Source organism: Cupressus sempervirens, chromosome 5 (genome assembly GCF_028749045.1).
Source record: "Cupressus sempervirens isolate cs-2001-9-10 chromosome 5, ASM2874904v1, whole genome shotgun sequence".
Classification (NCBI taxonomy): domain Eukaryota; kingdom Viridiplantae; phylum Streptophyta; class Pinopsida; order Cupressales; family Cupressaceae; genus Cupressus; species Cupressus sempervirens.
Window position 1 is genome coordinate 794608595 of NC_143122.1, and position 10837 is coordinate 794619431.

The 10837-nt window shown below is 36.0% G+C and overlaps 1 long non-coding RNA gene across 2 annotated transcripts; it reads right to left on the reverse strand.

Annotated features, from left to right (window-relative positions):
- Positions 1-459: 459 nt before the first annotated feature.
- LOC149558326 (uncharacterized) lies at positions 460-10484 on the reverse strand. Of its 2 annotated transcripts, none has more exons than XR_016352459.1 (2): positions 10085-10484; positions 460-703 (listed from the first exon to the last, which is right to left on the reverse strand). It is a non-coding gene; the product is annotated as an uncharacterized LOC149558326 (long non-coding RNA). The 2 variants fall into 2 exon arrangements; XR_016352460.1 differs by lacking the exon at positions 460-703 and adding an exon at positions 4521-4635.
- Positions 10485-10837: the final 353 nt, after the last annotated feature.

The window sequence follows — 10837 nt, forward strand, 5'->3', positions numbered from 1 at the left end:
ATCTTTACAAAAGGTTAGGCATTCTGATCAACTCAAAGGAGTTGAGAGCATAGGCTTACTTTATCAGATTAGCGAGATTGAACGTTCTTATTAAACTATGTTCGAAAGCTTAGAAATGCCACACTTTTAATTGACAAGAGCCGAGATCCACCTACCTAATTCAAAGCTAGCAAAGGCTAGGCGCATTTATGATAGTCTCCATTCCTGTTGCGCGCTATCTACAATCTGAAAGCTTGTTTGTTAATGCAAAAAGAACCTGTATGTAAAAGATATTCCGATCTGGACATTAGATTCAAGAAACTGCACCTTTTATCAAATGCGCTACAGAAATGCTCATATGCATCACAGAAAACCTCATATGCGCTATTCTATTATGCAAATGCGCTATAAGAAAGTCAAATGCACTATGAGATGCTTCATATGCTCTGCAGAAATGATTAAATGCATCAAAGAACTCTTTAAAAGCGCTATAAAAATGTGTAGATGCATTACAAAATAATACAAATACGTTACAGAATGATGTATAACCGCTATAATAAGATTAAATGCATAAAAATAGAGTTCATAAGCGTTAGAATATCTCTTGAAAGTGTTGAAATAGGGCACAGAAGCACCAAAAGACTCAGATCTGGCCCTTCTATGCTCGAGAAAGACTTTGGAATGCTATTCGTGCTGATATGAGGTCTCTCGGATGCAGTAGAACCTGTATTTGATCAGATCTGCATAAGAGAATAGCAAAAAAGCACAGATCTATACTAGAAATGAAAGATTAGACTGAAAAACTTGAAAATAGAGAGGCTTTTAGTTCAACCCCATGATGGGCGCCATTTTGTACACAGTAAGAATGTGTATTCATAAAACCTTACTGTAGAAAAGAAAATGGACTGATGACAAACTACATTAGACCCAAGACATCATCATCAGAATGTAATCTCTACAAGCGTCTCATGTCTCCCTAACTACAACTGCTAAAATAGCTCTCTAATCAGCCTCTTAGTGATAGTTCTAGAATGGGATTGTGCTAAAAATGTAGATCTACAATGAAAAGTGTGAGATCTATGACTAACATGTGGATTATATGTGAAATACAACTCTTAGAAATGCTCTTGAAATGATCATGCTATGAACTAAATATGCAATAAATGAAGCTAAATGATACAAAATGATGCTAAATGACAAAAAATGATACTAACAATGCTATGAAATTGCTACAATGGAAATGCTAAAACAATGAGTCTAAATATGCCTATAGTGTAGATGCATAAAAACTTGAGCCCCTTGTCTCTTGGATTTCTCTCCTATTTATAGGATTTCAGAAGGGGTTGAGGTAAGAACCAAGGTTTTCACTTTTGACTAGGGGTAAAAGTTAAACTCAAAATATCTCATAAGAGGTCAAGAGGAAGAGTCCAACAGACTTGGTTTTGAGGATAATATGAGGATGTTTCAAATTCATTTAAATGGTAAAAAAGAGATTTTCAATCTTGTGAGGATAAAATGATTTCATTGATTTAATAAATGATTTATTTTCAACACTTTGTCTTTTTCTTCCTCCCTTTTTGAATTTCATTTTATGAATTTGAATTCTTTTCTTTCTCTTTTAAAGTTGATTGAGGGCTTGCCGATTTAAAAGTTGATTAATGACCTTGATGCGATTTTTTATTTTGAAAGTCCGTTGTGTTTGTGTTTCTTCTTATTTTCTCTTTAATTTGGTCCTGATTGATTGGGATTGCATGATTTAAGATTTTTGCCAATTTTTGGGTGTCTAAAACAGTATGTGTCGAGCATCAGTAAATTCAAATGTCAAGTAACACAGATTGGACATATTTTTTTGTGATTGGACAAACAACTATTGAAACCGTTTTCAGCCAACCAAAGGATAGAATACAATCTTTTGAAGATAAGGATGAATCTATTTGCATAATCCCTATGTGTTTACATGCAACCAATCAGAAAATAGGAAGGATTATGCAGCAAAAAAGATGAATCCCAACCGTAGATTCATACCTAACCCTAACTCTTCTAGTCTTCTTAAGGAGGACGAATCCCTGAACTTCATATGAGTGTGTTAAGGGATTGAAGGAGAGGAATAGAGAAGTTTGCATGTGCAAATAAAGCATTCATGAAGACTTAGAAGTTATAGAAAGTGAATTGCAGAATTAGTTTGAGGAGAACAAAGAATACAGCTTTCAACAATTGTCACATCAGATCAGAAAGGATCAAGGACACTATACAAATTTGATCTTTAATCAGGCGACCAGAGCCAATCATAAGATCTATGCTAAAATATCCTAATAGATTATTTTATTTAAATCTCCTAAGCAGAGTAGAGGGTTCACTAAATCCTTTAACAAGGTGGCATTCCAAGTGAATGACTAAAAGTCCTCTAACCAAGCACACATCTAACAGAGTGTTAAAATCCTCTAATAAGGTGGGACTTAACAGTCTTTGTAAGCCTTTAATAGGGTAGGCCTTTCATAGAGCAAATCATGATTCATGGTCAAACCATTGTAACCTTAATTGACTACACTTTGTTGTTGCAGTAGTGAAGAATTGTGGGTGTCATCCCCACCCCAGTTTTACCTTCTCTTAGGAGAGTTTCTGAGTAATCATATCTGATGTCAAATGTGTGATTGCTTATATGTTTACATGATTTAGATGTATGTGCTTTACATGTTATTTCAGTTTATCTATTGAATGCATGAGAGGGATGAGTGGTGAAAAGTTTTTTGAGTTCATGTTTTAACTGTTGATTCACCCCACCCCACCCCACCCCTCCTCAAAAGTTTACCTCTCCTACTTGTAATTCAAACACAGAGATAGTAGTTATTTTGAAAATTGTGTGGATACCCTAGTTTGATTGACTGGTTGACATTTAGATAGGGTAGGATGTTTTCGATGTTTGAAAATGTTGTTGTTGATATGGATATGTTGCCTGCTCAAAAATGAAATTGGAATTATTGATTTTCAAGATATGAAGATTCCAATTTTATGTCTAATTTTTTTTTGATGAAATAGTGAAAACAAGCTGTTTGTAAAGCGTTGGATAGAGTGGATGATAAGAGATGTGGTGGGAAAAAAATCCATTTTGGAAAAAAAAAAGGTTTAGGTCATTAAAGAAGGTGAAAGGGGTTAAGAATAGGTAAAAAAAGCTCCTAACTAAATTTAAATAGGTCAAAAAGACCTTTTAAACTATTCCTTTCGACTCTCTCCTTTCATTTGCACCCACTGGGAGCTCTAGTCCAGCAAGGATGCTGGTGTCAACGTCCAGTCCACCATCCGTGGGCTTAAATAGCACATCTATGGTTTATTTTGGCGCTTCTGTAAATGCCCTAGTTTTGCATCGTAGCACATATGTTTGTGTTGTAGCGCATAAGAATATGGTTGTAGCACATCCACATGTTATTAACGCTTTTGTTTATTGTTCTAGGTCATATGTATAATTTTTTAGCGCATCGATATGTTGTCCACTTTCGCAAGTTTTTCGTAAACAAAGTGTTTGACAATTTGATCTTTTAGGGCATTCAATAGGTATAAGAGCACTGTTATTTAGAACTTGTTCTCTATTGATTGTATAAATGCTGACATTTCAAGTAGCTTATATGTACCCCTATTAATCCTTGCATTTATTACGTGTCACGTCATGGGCACAAGATCGGTCATACCATTGAGAGGAGTGTTGTGACCCTTGGGACTCATTTCGCTCCTAGCATTAGCAAATGTTGCATTGTCTTACATCCAAAATTTGCCACTCTTAGATTTGGTAATTATGAATTGGGTTTTGTTGAACAGAAAAATGGAAATGAAAATTTGATTTAATTCTAATTCTAATTCCACCTCTTGAAACAGAATTAACAAATCCTCATTGAAACAATTTGACGCATCCAAACTGAAAATTATATTTTTTTTAAATTTGTTCATACCAATTCCAATTCAATTCCAACAAACAAACCATCTCTTAATTCTTCTCACACCAATCTCAATGCAGCCAACGTCTGTCTAGGCCTTCTTGCAGTCAATTCTCAGGTATATCGAAAGCTGTCAAAATTCGGTGAATCAACTAATAGATTTAAACATTAATGATTAGGTAGTTGATTAGGTCGTCTTATGTTGCACATTTCACTAATTGCAGTTTTTCTTAATATCTCTGATTTAGAAAATTATAGTGCAGAAAGTGCAGAGGGTTATTCCAAGAAAAAGGACTTCAGAATATCTGATTAATTCACTAACTTTTCAATTTCATGTGGTACTCTCAAGTGGAAAAAAAATTGTGAGCCAGGTCTGCTGTTATCTTGGACTAAAGGGAGATTAAATACATAGCTATTGATGTCTGCAATTAGCTCCAACTAATGAAGGCTAACTGCTATGATTTATTCTACCCAAAATGTAACCTTCACTCGAAGCTTTTACTTTCACTGGCAGAACAGGCTTTCTCCAGCTTCTCGCCCTAGAAAAGTTGCTACCACTCTTTCAATAAAAAGAAAATAGCAAAATTATAAACGAATAAATTGAACAATCACAAACCTGATAGGGGTATAGAGCTTCACATACAAGAGCGGCATTCTTTGACTTATTTTCTTGTAATGCAATTGTCTCTCGCACACGCTCCAATACAAGAGTCGAGCAGTTCGTTGTCTACTGTAGAGAAGAAACAATGTTACAACAATATTTGGATGATCTCAATTGCAACAAATTCTGCTGCCTCACTGCATTTTGCCTGCAGAATGTAGCTCAAAATTTTACTTCCAATTCGAAAGCAAAACTTGGTTATCTATCGCAAGCCATCTACCTATGGCCTCTAAATCCTCGTCAGCAAAAAACCAAGAAATTATTTATAACATGACATCTCATCTATTATTATCTATGCGAGAGTATGGGTCTCCTGATTAAGAGAATATAGTCATGCAAGATACAAGAGTCAAGAGCAGTTCGTTGTCTGTTGTAGAGAAGAAACAATGTTAAAGAACAACAATATTTGGATGATCTTAATTGCAACAAATTCTGCTGTCTCACTGCATTTTGCTGCAGAATGTAACTCAAAATTTTACTTCCAATTCGAAAGTAAAACTTGGTTATCTATCGCAAGCCATCTACCTATGGCCTCTACATCCTCGTCAGCAAAAAACCAAGAAATTATTTATAACATGACATCTCATCTATTATTATCTATGCGAGAGTATGGATTTCCTGATTAAGAGAATATAGTCATGCAAGGTGGTTGTCAGTAACTAATGTCTGTAAAGAAATGGGTCACCATCTCATATGAGCATTGGTTACTCTTTTCTTCTCATTTGAGTTGAATTTATTCTTGTGGGTGTTATTTGCAGGTTTGGAGGACATGAAAATATAAGGAGGGCAACTTATGCCACTTGCCCCAGTGGTGATCGATATGTTTGCCAAGATTTTGGAAATAGTAGACTTTGCCAAGTTTTATCTGGTTCTCTCCAGTCCAGTGACATTCGTCAAACAGAGAATAAATTTGGTGTTTATTTTTTAGTCTATGGTGGATGGGCTACAAGAAAGGATCCAGAGCGAGCTACTGTCTACAAAGAGGAACTTATCAAATTATTAACCTTTGGCAGGACAAATCTCAAAACCGGCAAGGTCCATATAGATTATATCTATGACTTGATCGATCAGATTTGACTAGGAAGGGGAATAAAATGTTTTGAATCTTTAAATGTGAAGTCTAAACTTGAGTTTAAAAAAATCAAAATCAGCTTTTAGAATTCTGCCCATCTTTGGAATCAGCTTGACGTGTAAGCGCAGGATTTGGAAAGCAGGAAATTTTAGTTTCTACAAATAGAAGAGAAACAGGAGGCTTTGTACTTGGAACTAACAAAACTCGTATTTTGTTCCTGCAGGACTGCAGAGGCACTTGGAATAGGAAACAGTGTTCTGTTTACAGGCCATTCCATTGGAGGTGGGATTGCTACTTTGGCCACACTTGCAAGTTCCGAAAAATGTGGTAAGGGGGTCCCCCCTGTTTATGCCATCACATTTGGGTTTCCTCTAATTAGACATGAAATTCTTGCCGGAGCAGTTCGGATGCACAGCCAGGCCAATCATTTCTTTAATGTTGTTTCAGAGGCTGCAGTTTCTGCCAGAACTCTGCTGGCTACTTGCAAATTTGTGTAAGGCTTTCTGTAAGCCCATAGGTGTGCTAAGCAGATGAACGATGCCGATGATGCAGACATCCGCAAGCAGCCTGCAAACACTTCCGAAGATACATTTGCAGTGGTTAACTTCATCATTGTTACCAATATGCAGCCCGAAAATAAAATTGATTGCCTATAAGAAGCTTTGTTGAAAAGCATGAGGCTGTGTTGTCACTCTCATTTTATTCCTTGCACAATGCTCAAGATCAGGCTTCTATCTCAGATCACAATGATTATGGGAGTCTTCCATGGCAAGACAAGCATCGCAAATTTGGAAGGGCCTCACAATTTTCCACATCACTCGGTGCACCACTGTTCTGTCATGGAAACCCAACTGGATGCTTTTGAACTCGGCATTCGAGTAAAAGCATCTCAACTCCATCTATCTTTATTAATTAACCTATATATACTTGCATTATTTTTAAAATTGATTTATTCACTCTATTGGTAAGAAACAATACACATGGCATGCATGCATGCGTAATTTAAACTGCTGTTTATGTTTCTTAATTTTGTTGGCCAAACACAAATTAGACCTTGCACTGAGCATTGCAAGAGAGGCAGAACACAAGCTGATAGACAACCGCAACAACTACAGCCCCAACTGAGGAAAGTTGATAGAAGGGTGTAAGGTGTGTGAAGGAAGCAGTATATGTGACGAAACTGAAAGAGTACAGAGTCGAATATCTGAAACAGAGGAACATTGGATACTAGATCCAATGAGTGCTAAGTGTTCCATTTATTCTCATGAGAGATGGATTCATGTTGAATCACTACTCATGAAACATGGGTCATCGAGTTTGACTCAAAATCACACAGTTAAATCCTGATATTCACATCACAATTTGACTAGCTGTGGAAATCATCTCCTACTTATCAATTGATGAACTTAAGGGGCTTTCTAATGAATGGTTCATAAGGCACAACACTTGGTGAAGGTTTTGCAAATGGGGTTGCAAGCTTTGGGTTTAACTGTGGAGGAAACTCCGTAGTTAAGCGCGCTCAAGCTGGAGTAGTACTGGGATGGGTGACCTCCCGGGAAGTCCCGATGCTTCACCCCTGTGAGCATCACCTAGATCCAATGAGTGCTAAGTGTTCCATTTATTCTCATGAGAGATGGATTCATGTTGAATCACTACTCATGAAACATGGGTCATCGAGTTTGACTCAAAATCACACAGTTAAATCCTGATATTCACATCACAATTTGACTAGCTGTGGAAATCATCTCCTACTTATCAATTGATGAGCTTAAGGGGCTTTCTAATGAATGGTTCATAAGGCACAACACTTGGTGAAAGTTTTGTAAATGGGGTTGCAAGCTTTGGGTTTAACTGTGGAGGAAACTCCGTAGTTAAGCGCGCTCAAGCTGGAGTAGTACTGGGATGGGTGACCTCCCGGGAAGTCCCGGTGCTTCACCCCTGTGAGCATCACCTAGATCCAATGAGTGCTAAGTGTTCCATTTATTCTCATGAGAGATGGATTCATGTTGAATCACTACTCATGAAACATGGGTCATCGAGTTCGACTCAAAATCACAGTTAAATCCAGATATTCACATCACAACATTAGATACTTCAATGCTTTCAGGGAACAAAATGGAGTTAGGTGTTTGATAATGGATTGATATGAGCTTAGATACATAGAGATAATTAGTTCTCTCATTTCTACAATTTTAGCACCTCTTCCCATTCTGCTCTTATATAGTCTCATAAAAAAAAAGCAACAATTACAATGGACTTGTTGCAAATTCCATTGTACACGTGTGGCTAAAGAAACCAAATGCATCATTTATGGTCATTCTTGATATTGGTACTGAACACTTTTAGGTTACTTGTGATTGCATTCAGTATGCTTGAATACAAGCTCTGCCTCCAGTTATGACACGTTACGTTAAAGAGCTCTTGAATCGTGTATTTCAATCAGGTCAACCTGCAAAGTTATTTTTGTTTGTAATTTGCAACGTTACTGTCAAATGACTATAAGGACTCTTCAAAGCGCGAATTTCTTTCCCGGGATTATATACATATGTTACTTGTATCCTAACCATAATTCAACTGTTGTTTTCAAGTAGTTTTCCATATCTTCTCTTTGTGATTATATATAAGAAATATTAATCCTATATTTTCCTTGCATCAACTTCTTACCAGTAAATTGACACAGTCATATACCTGAGGTCTTACACCTCTTCATCTATAGAATCTGACGAGTATTTCATTATCCATTCATGTTTCAAAAACATTTGAACCAATACAGTTAGCCCATCTTGATCGAAGAGCCACATCAGTATATCATCCAAGGTCGGTGTACCTTTCATTTGAAATGTACCAATTTTCTGTCTTTTATTGACAAAAATATAAAAATAAATGTGCTATCTGTATCAATAATTACGTAAGAATACATGTATTATTTTAAATAAATACAAAATGTTTAACAATAAAAATTAAATATTTTTAATCTTAACATAAAAAATTTTAAATAGATTTTTAGTGGTAAATCTGATTAGTTCAATTTTTATAGACTTTCTTTTATTATCTAAATTTTTATTTATTTATGCTTTTCAATCGTAAGCGTCTCATCATATTTCCTCCTCTAGATGAGCATTTGATTTCCTCCTTTAAATGAGCATTTGATTGCCTGATACCTACTTTCCAATGAGAAGATGAACTCCTTGAATCCCATACCTAAATTAATCCACATCCAATGCTCGATCTAAACTGCAATGCTACCTTTAAATCAATATATCCCTCTCTTAACTTGTTTCTCTGATTTTTCATTAACCTGAAGTCTCCATTTTACAAAAACCATGCTTTCCATAACCCTACTAATCTTTTCCTTTGCAATCTTCAGTATACTCACCTAATCATCCTGATAACGGATCTAACAAGTTTTCCAACCTTGACATATATCATAACCACAAATCATTTGGTTCGCTGAACAAATCTACACCATATATATGTTCCATTAACTTAAAAAAAGGTTTACAAGATAACAAACAAAATGACGATAGAACACATCTGGAAGGACTTCTAAGGCAGGGGTCCCGTGGAGGGGCGGGTGACCCCATGATAAAAAATTTTGGGGACTAAAGGTTATTCAGAATCTTCTTCTATAAAATAGGAGGTGCTCAACTTTTTAGTGTGTTCAGTTTGAAGGGGTGAAAATGGGGTGGGACTGGAAATAGCCCCACAAGCTTAGGGAATTTGTAGTCGTGTCGACAATTCCTTTATTTTTCTATCAAAGTTAATTAATAAATTTAAAATTTCATACTATTTCATTCTAAAACTCATAGACCTTACTCAAATTTAAGAGTTAATGAAATTTAATTGGAATAGATGTTTCGTCAATCTGCCCATCTTTCCTAACGGCAGATTCCTGAGTAGCCGGATCTGTAATGTTCAGATGGATAGTTAATAGAGGATCTCAAAAACCATAAGGTATCTGCAAATAAAAGGGCAAATGAAACCCTAAACCTAATTCAATTCTTCTTCTAGAACCCTATGGAAAACCGTCTACTGCAGTGCTTTGAAGTAGAGACAGTGAAAATGAAACAGTAGACACTGCTTAATAAAATATAGGGTGGCCTCGTCAATCTGACCATCTCACCTAACGGACGACTCCTGCAACTCCGTGAGGTAGCCGGATCTGTAATTTTCTGATGGATAATTAACAGAGGAATTAAAACTAACAAACACCATAAGATGTCTACTAACACACTTTCCCCTTATAAAAAAGGGCAAACGAAACCCTAACCCTAAACATTGAATGCTGAAACCTTACTTCCAAATCCTATCTCTATTCTTCTTCAAGAACCCGATGGAAACGTAAAGCGGAGCATAACCCCACGGTCACAAGATTCGTTTAAGTTTCAATTCTACTGAAAGCAAATGGAGAATATTACAAGAACATTGATAATATATAGAACAAACCTGATAAAATCTCGCAAACCCCTGACATTACATTCATCTCCTGCAGTTCTTAGAAGTCAAAGACTGTCAGAACGAAACAGTTGCAGTTACTTAACGAAATAGTTGGAATGGGTGGGTCTGGAAAGTAGTTCGTCAAGCTGTTCTTTCTTTCCAGACGGCCCATTCCTACCACTTCCTGAAGTAGCCGGAGCTGTAACGTACTAAAGGACATTTTGCCCAGAAAAATTAGAGTCACGCAACACCACTACAGATATGCTCTGAGGCTCCTTCCCTATGAATTAAAAAGGGATCTGAAACCCTAACCCTAAGCTTTGAACCCTAACTCTCTTTTCATCGTCCATCCCTAGCATTGCTTCTCATCCACGGCTCCGATGGATAACGTGGACAGGAATGTATTCTTACACGCCCATTATATGTTGAAAGGGCGCTAAACTCAAAATGCCTCGAAGACTAATAAAAAAGAAACAATATTCTTTTTGAGATTTACGAAAATATAATGATTTTCTTACAAATATTTTTCTATCATAAAATATGTATATCATAAGGAACAAATGTTAAAATTTCAAAAAAGTATAGTATTTTCTATTTTTTGAATTTTAGTCAACCACCTTAACATAACATGAGAACCTTGCATAACATGATATTCTATAAAAATATTTCTAATTTTAAAGTCAATAGAATTTTAAATAATTGATGATTTTTAAAATTTCAAAATTTTGTCAAAATGTTGAAACTATGTAACTAAATTATCAT